Raw genomic sequence first — 9,198 nt, forward strand, 5'->3', positions numbered from 1 at the left:
CCCAGAAAATTTTCTAAGAGTGTTACTACACTTGCTGTAGTTTTGTTTGTCTCTGCAGTCACATACTGATTTGTTAGTTCCATTCCTTGTCCAGTATAGACAAGAAAGGACCAAACATAACCAGAACTAGATTCGCAGAGTTCAAACGTTTTGATACCAAATTTCGCAGCCTTGAGTGGCAAGTACTGCTTGAAAGACAAACGACCTTTCCATAGGGTCAAGGATTCATCTATGGCAATGTTGTGACCTGGAAGATAGAGAATTTGAAATTTTCTATTCAGGTGCTCAATGACGGGATAAATTTTGAAAAGTTTGGAAGGACCTTGGTACTCATTTTGCTTGCTGTTGTCCGAAAAATGCAGAAACCTCATTATGGCCTCAAGTCTTTCCAGAGGTAAGGTCTCTGCAAAAAACGGAGTGAACAGCAGGCGGTTCTTTGAGTAATAAGACCTCAGTGTAGGCCTCTGGTTAATGCCAGTCAACATAATAATTGCCAAAACCACGTACATTTCGTCCAGTGTCACATCTTCCCACTTCCGAATCCTAGAGCGGAATGTGAGAGGTCTGGCGATTTTCGATATTTCCTGTTGAGCATACCTGTTCGTTTCATCAGCAATCAGCTGCACAAGGGAAATATCGAAAATGCTTTCAAAAACACTGACGACACCTAGTTCGGCAATGTCAAACTGGGGACCACACACACCACAAAACGATTCTCGCAAAGCGTGAAACGAATCGATATCTTCCCACACAAATCTCGCGGGAGACCCCCAGCTAACACCACCTAGCAGCACAACTCGTAACTACAAAGCATGCGCGCGCAACAGGTCGGTTCCAGTTATTTTTGGGTCCCCTCTCGTATAGTGTGATGTACAATTCTTTTCTTAACAATTTTACCCCACCATAAGTTATTTATAATGTATAAATACATTATATGATGATATAAAATTAAAGATTTTGTTATAAACATATGTCTTATCAAAGACTTTTGTTTAATTTGTTTATTTGGTCCGCTCCAAATACCTGGTTTATATAGCGGTTTTAAGTATATTTTGTTTGGTCCGCACCAAACTCTAGTTTATTGCTGTTTTCTTCAATTATGATTTTGATGATGTTATGATATACTCATCATTTTGTCATAATTGTATGTCAATCTGAACATTCAGTTCAAGCTGATAAAAATCAACTTCTTGTTCTTCGACAATGCAATTGTTGAACTTTTTCTTAAATCGAACTGGTTCAACTTTATGCATTAAATTAAATTTTTCCTTTGAACTATTATAAAATATAGTTCTTTTAGGATCACTAAATTTTGAAAGGGATAAACAATTATTAAACATTATCCTCATCATTGATCCAAATTTTCTATATTTATGCATTTGTAAAATTTTGTTGTACAAATGCAGTTTCTAGTTTGTTTTAGGAAAAACTTTTCCATGTTAACAATTTGTCTATTGGATGTTATAACACATCTTGACTGTGCATGGATTAAGTTTTCACTTTCTACTTGTGTATCAATTGATACATTGGAGAAAGCTGATCTGAAAGCTAATTTTTCAAAACATGTTAAATAGCTTTCAATTTTCTGTATCATGGGAGAATACTGTAATACACTTATTGGAAACTGTTGTTCATCCTCAATCCTAAATTTGATCGAGTTGTTCCTTTGAGAGCTGTTGAGGATGCTGCGATTCCTCTTTGTATTTGGAGAAAATCTTCGTTATTATACAATATTTCTCCTCTCCAACTTGATTCTTTAGAATTGTATTTGGATACAGAATTCCGTGTACTACTTCTCCTTTGCAGTATACTATAGGTTCAACCTGATTTCTAAATGATTTTGATGATACATAAGTTTTATCAAAACTTTCAACATTTTCATTTTCTAGTGGAAAGACACATGATATTCGAGGTTCTGCATGCATTGCCTCTGTCAATACATCTCCCATTTCTATCAATGTCAAATTTTCTTCAATAAAACTTTGTTCGTGATCATCCATTTTGATCACAGGTTTTCGGTCTATAGGAATTATGGAAAATGTGTTCCTTTGCTGCTTATAATATGCTATTCGTGAATTCATTTCTTCATCTTGATTTATTTCTGTGATTTCCACATCAGTTCTAAAAATTGATTCATCTAAATCAATCTTCTGAATTTGAACATCACATCCAAATATGGATACATCTAGCTCATAAGCTGCCGTGGATTTTTCCATTTTGTGATTTTCAAATAAAATATTTATTTGAATTAATAATTAAGCATTCACAATATACTTAATTATGTTTTAGGTAAAACCTAAATTTTATCTTCTCTGCTTTAAAGATTTCTCTTTCTCAAGAAGATTTTCTATACCTTGTTAACTTTACAGTTGGTTTGGTATAGATTTGTATACTTTGTTAACTTTTGAGTTGGTTCAGTGTAATATTTCTATACCTTGTTAACTATAAATTGGTCTGATATAGATTTTATACTTTGTTAACTTTGTATGCCAAGGACCCTGAGAACTGTACCAGCGGTAGCATAGCTACTGGCAGGGCCTCCCTTGCTGGACAGGTCAAAGGGTAGACATCAGACAAAGAGAGACACCAAAAACCAAAAACTGATGCTGGAAGCAGCGTCATCAGCAGCGACTTGAAGCACAGAGCGAATGATGCTCGAGATGGTTCAAGTTCGTATAGCAACAGGTGTGACCAGAGTTGTTTGAACGGCTGTTGTACTGCGATGTGGAAAGCAAATGGAAAAACTACCACATTATCACTTTTCCTGGATAGTCTCTTTCAAAAAACAGAAGATCGCATTAAGTGTAGGAACTGTTTTGGAAGAGACTGTGGACCTGTCGTCTGACAGATTACTAATGAAATGAATGAATAGTGTGATGTGTACGACTTTTCGATGTCCCTGTATATATACCTATTTGTGTTGAGTTAAGGGTTGCCTGTGTTGATGCACCTGTGTTGTATCTTTAATACCTCCTCCATGGCCCTTGGTTGGTTCTATGCCATGCACGCCAGGAACAGGCAAACAGCGGCCATTTCACCCTGATGGAACAGGGCGAAAGGGTGGAGAACATAGAATCTGTGCATATGTGTGTTGAGTAAAGGCGTGTAGCCGTTTTATCTCCGTTGCTCCATGTCCAAGTGGTGTGAGCTGGGTAGAGCTGCTGGCCCCTGACAGCTATACTTGTCGCCTTCCATCGCCTCGCTTCTTACCTGGACACACTCAGCTACTAGGTGTGTCATCAACCTTCAAATTTTTATTTATTTATTTATTTTTTGTAGCACGCGAAATCTTCTCAGGGCTTCACAGGCCTCTCTTAGACTGGAGCATACAACTGATACACCACTTGCAACTGTCCCGTCGCTCGTGGCGTCCTTCCCGTGCCTGCTGCTGCTGCTTCCTCTTCTTTTGGTCACTCCCAGTTCCCCCCTTACCACGTTGGTGTTTATCTCAGGGTAGGTTGGGTGCCAGTGGTGTGTAGGAAACCTAGGAGTTCCTGGTAGGGCATGAGAACCCTCAGGGAGTTTGACGGGTTGCATTCGGGGTGACCCCATTTACTGAATGCCAGACTAACTCAAATGGTGGTTGCTTTTATTTATTTACACTTATTCTATTTCACTTTATTGCACGCGTGGGGGATTGCTAAACTGCTATAACCCCCTTTTACGGACGTTCTTTTGTTTATTCCACTCTCGGGGTACATCCGGACACGTCTAAACTATTTAATGCCCCACTTTTGTGTGTCTCTGTGGCGTCAGCTTCGCCAAAGCATGGTGAAGCCATCCCACGCAAATTCCATTACATAGTTTCACTACTTGTGTAATGCTTGCTGATTGGTTGGAACGAACTAATTATTTTGAATTCGACCAATAAGGTCTTGACTTACTTGCCCTTAAGGAAAAGGGCAACCAAAGCTCTTGGGATTCCCTCTGACCTTATCCTATATGTTGTCATTCAAGTGATGAAGTCCCTTAGCTTATTGCACACAAGTTATGGCGTGCATTCCTGTGCAAAAGGGGTCCTAAATGGGTTACCTCAAGGCAGTTCTAAACTCTGTTCGGCTTCAAACTCCCAAATTAAATTTCTGGGTTATTTAACAAGTCCCATTTTGTTGTAAAAAATTTCATTTCATTTCATTTAGTCACCACGATGGAATTTTTTACCCAATTTTAGTTTTTTTAAATTTGAATGCAACCTTAGTTATATTGGTATTTCAGTAGTTTGGGGCTTACATTTAGCCACTGGTCTTCCCTAACCTGATAACTATTTAGCTTTCTTAGTTCAAACACCCTGTGGTTTTTATTTATCTGTGGCCTTGACATCAGCTGTGGTGGCTTCCGCCCACATGTTTAGCCTTGAGCGTACCGCAAACTGCTAGCAAGCGTGTTTTATTACGCGGCTCTCGGCTGCATCGGCGCTTTTCAGTAAGACTTTCTCTCTTTGTCATTCTCTGTACTTGGCTTTGCAAGGTCAATCCTTTCTTCTGAGCTTTTCTTTCCTGTACCAAGAACAATTTTGGATGTTAAACAATACACAACTCAACCGGCCTCGAAATCGCGGTTGTTTACAACGGTTGTAATTGAGGTGTGGTTATTTGCAGGGTTGTCTAAACTCGCTATTAGTTATTATTGAGCCACCAGGATTGGATTCCTTTACACACCATCATTATTTATTCTGTAGCGCCCATTTACTTTGATGTTTCCTCGTAGTAAGTTGCTTACCTTTCTTTAATCCGACGTTCCTTCAGCTCTCGGCTGGTATTTATTCATCGACGTTACTTCAGCTTTCTTTATTCACCGACGTTGGGCTCTATTAGATCCATCCTGGGGGCTTGGTGCTCCCGGCGCTCACACAACTTCTGTTTGCCTGTGCTTGCCCCTGCATTATTCTTTCCCTTGATTCCAACTGTATCTTAACTTTCATCATTTCAATAATTACTTTAATTTTAATATCATACTTATTTTTAATAATACGATTTCTTTAGACGTTTTATCCGAATTTGTTCCTGGCTACTTACAATTTGCTTCGTTTTATTACTTTTGATTGATCCTTGCCGCAGTACCTATTATACAATTTGTTTCTTTATGTGTCTTAAATTGGTACATTACCTTTTCATTACTCAGACCTTTAGGTCATTTACAGCTAGTATTTCTGTTTACCTTTCAACTTTCCCCAGGGGTTGTTAACCATTTTAGTATTCTCCTTGAATTTAGGTGTGGTATTTGCACTTATTCTTTCATTCACTTTTGCCCTTAAGTTGTCAAACCCTTCATTATTTTTTTTAACATTCAAATTTGCCCCCCCTTTTAACATCTTACATTAGTTACAATACTTTGGTGCTTACCCCAATTTTCTGTATACAATATTTTTACCTTATTATTTATACAAATTTGTTTTGAGCCTCTTAACTAAGTTAATTACATCATTATACTGATCATAGGCAGATTAGTTGGCTAGGTACTTGCTTGGTTAACCAGTCTACTGAAGCATACCATAGTTTGCATTATTCTTAGTTAAATTATTATGGCAACTGGTTACTTCGTTTAGCACCTTTAGTTTTATGGCCATTTTAGCCTTGTAACCGTTTGTACTTTGTGAAATATCATGTAATTGGTTACAAAAACAATTGTGTGACTATACACATGCTTTGAAAAACTTATCTTTGTTTAAATGCAGACTAATTAGTTGTTTAGGTTATTATATCTACAGGTTGGCATTAAAATCTGCCTTGTGAAATTTACAGCAGTTTAGTTGTAATAAATGTGTTTACTAAAACTAGTAGTCTTTTCTCTTCTTTCTTCCATTTCACCACCACTGACACTGTTCACTTTTACATTCCTTAAATTCTCCTTCTTCAATTTGCACTCTTAACCTCGTTTTTCTTCTAATCACTGCCTAGTTATTCAAATCACTTTTAACGGGAACTACATTTCCTGCTCTAATCTCTCATAGGGTTTCATATGGCTAATGTGGAAAAGTCCCTTCCCATTTCCTGATACACTGCCTAGTTCATACAGGTGTTCGTTGATTATCTTTGTGATAAGGAATGGGCCCTCATATGACCTCTGAAATTTACCTATAATCCCTTTACTGGCTTGTGATACAGGTTGGGCTTTCACTAAAACCCGATCTCCTACTTGGGGTAGCCATGAGAAATTTCCCTTTCTTTTCTTACTCCTTCTTTTTTCTGCTTTAGCTTTCATTCTTGCATAGGCCTTTAAAATTTTCGTAGAAAGTTCTTCCGTTGGGGGTTGGTCTGGTAGTTTTTGGAAAATTTCTTGAAAAATGCCCTTTTCCACTCTCCCCCCTAGTAGCTCCATTGGTGAATAGCCGGTCACTTGACTAATAGGTTGGTTCAACCAATTTTGGATGTGAGGTACTAATTCCGGCCACTGCTTGTGAGTTTGGTAGCAATAAATCTTGAAAAATTTTCCCAATTCCTTCATAACTCTTTCCACTGGATTGCTTTCCGGATGTCTTATGGGCGANTAATCATGTTTTGTATTTGTAGCTTGACCGCTGGCCTGAATGCAAAAGGTACAGGTCTGGAAAAAGAGCACAGGGGTTGGTCCATCTTGACTTGAAAGTGATATTTGAATAAGTGGCACTTGCCCGGTTTTTCAGTTTGGTAGGAATTGAATAAGTATTTTGAATAATTGTGACTTTTGTGATGCACCAATAGTTGTGCTTTGTTCTATTATGCGTCTTAAGTCGCCTTCCTTGAGGTTTCGGGGATCGAACTGGTCATGTTGTTGCTGCTCCGGGCCCCTTAATGGCCCCTCGGAATGCAGTGTGACATCATCTCTTCCTACTGCAGTATGGCCGCGTATCTTATCAGGGCGAGGGTATGAGGGTTGAACAATATCTCTTGTGTATGCGGCGGAGTTCTGATCGCCTGAGTGCCTTCCTTTAACGCACAGTGCCGAAGCGAACTTGGTTATTACACCTTGGGCTTTTGTTTGTGGGTCTTTCTGGGTTTTCGAACCGATGGCTTCTGGTTTGTCCTTGCCGCCTGTATTCTAATATGCTTGAACCAAAATTTAGTTGCATCTCATGTTCTCTCATGAAGTTGCATCCCAGGATGACGTCACTATTAAGTTGCGGTGCTACCAAGAAGACTGCTTCGAATAACTCTTCACCAATAGTGAATTCGAGTAGAGCTTGCAGCTTGATCCTTTTTGACCTTTTCCCAAATGCTGTTACTAAGTTGATTCCCTGAACGGGGAGTGTCAATGTTTCAATGTCTGCGTCTTTTAACTGTTCAAAACTTCCTTGAGAGATCAAGTTTACTTCACTACCCAAGTCCAATATGGCTGCAACTGCTTTTTTATTCTTAAGTTTGATAGCAATCTGAGGACTTTTACTGAAATTTTCTTCGTTGATAAATAACGCTATGGGGTCTGAAGTTTCTTTTTCTGGGATGATTCGCATGGAAGAGGTGGATTGATTTAACAGGCCTGAGCTCAAAGTTTTATTGAGGATGGAAGCGATGCGGCCTTCAACGCTCCCTAGACTTAGTTTTCCTCAGCGGTATCGGGAGGCCTTCCTCGTGCGCCGTTCTCCCTCTCATTTTCTGGGTTTCTCTCGCGATTTTCGAAATTTCTGTGGTCCCTGGGGTATTCATTTCTCCTACAATTGCCCCTACCACTAGAATTTCGCCATCCTCCTCGGTAACTTTGGTCATTTTGTCTCACTTGTCTGACTGGTCCTGGGCCTTCTTGCCTATAATTTCTACCTCTGTTGGCTTGGAAGGGGGGTTGGTATTGACCTGACCTTGGAGGGACGTCCGAAACGTCTTCTCTTTCTTCCATTAGTTCTAGTCGCTTTAGCACTTCCAAAAACTCGGCTACTGTGTTTAATTTAGTACTAACCAGCAGCTCCTGAATTTTCAACGGGTATGACTGCGGATAGCTTCTATAATTTCTTGCTCCGTGAGTCTAGGCTCTAGGTACGAGGCCATGGTAGCAAATTTAAGTAGATGTGCTGACAGGGTCAGTCCTCCTCCCTTTTCATATCTACTCTGATACAACTTGCACTTAACGAGCCCTCGTTGAGCTGGGGACCACCAAGTGCCCAAAAATTCTGCTTTAAATTGCTCATAACTGGCTAATTTGGAACTAATGGCTTCTAACCATTGCTTAGACACTGAACCTGTTACGGATCTCTTTGCTACTATCAACCAATGTTGCAGCGGGATTCCTCGAAATTGCAAAAACTCTTCAAGCTGCCCAATATGTAACTGGGGGTTCATACCTTTGCTTTCATTGAAGGTTGGTAGGGCGTACTCGGTGCTGCCTAGCTTGCCGGAGAATGCAGAAGCGGCCAAACTTCCGGGCTGAGTTTCTAGCCCTGGACTGATGCTTCCTTCTGGTCGCGAAGTACCTGGAATTTTTACACCCTTACGTACGGAGTGTTCCACCCTTGGGGGTGTGCCCTTGGACTGTTGTTCCACCTTTTGTTTTAAATTTACTATTTCTTTTTCCAGTTGTTTCAATTCATGTTGTACCTTCAATTGGTCACTTTCTACCCTTTGCTCAATTTGCTTACGCTCCTCCCCTAGTCGCCTCAAAAAAGCATCGGCGCTTTCATCAAATTTTTGTTGGACACCTGTATTGGATTTTAACAACTCATGATTTATTTCTTCAACCTTGTTCACCCTTTCTTGAAGTGTGCCCACATTTTCTTCTATCACAATGATGGTACTATTAATTTCAGCATTACCGATATCTACTCTTTCTCGGATCTCTCTAACTTTCTGTTTTACCTTTGACATTTCTGATTCCTGATAATCAGCCAGTTGTTGGATTTTGGAATTCCGGTCCTCTCTTTCTTTCCCGAATTCCAGTTTCACTCCTACTAATTCTCTTTCTAAAGTACTTTCACACTGCTTAACTTCCTTTCCGACTCTACCAATTTCCTTGCTGACCTTTTCGACCTCCTTCTCCAATTTCCCCGATATTTCTTGTCTTAAGGCCTCGTTGGCCTGACTGCACTTTAACCTTTTACGGCCGGACTTTTAAATTGCCGGTAGCCCCTGTACGGCCGGAATTTAAATCGCCCCAATTGATGATCTTTGCAAACCTTGAGAAAAAAATACATATTTTCCGTTCTATGCAACATAGAAATATGAACTAAAAAGAATCTGAAAGACAAGAGAATTTTCTACATATATGTAAAAGATCAAGTTTTAAAAATGAAAA

Source organism: Cryptotermes secundus, unplaced genomic scaffold (genome assembly GCF_002891405.2).
Source record: "Cryptotermes secundus unplaced genomic scaffold, Csec_1.0 scaffold549, whole genome shotgun sequence".
NCBI classification, from domain to species: Eukaryota; Metazoa; Arthropoda; class Insecta; order Blattodea; family Kalotermitidae; genus Cryptotermes; species Cryptotermes secundus.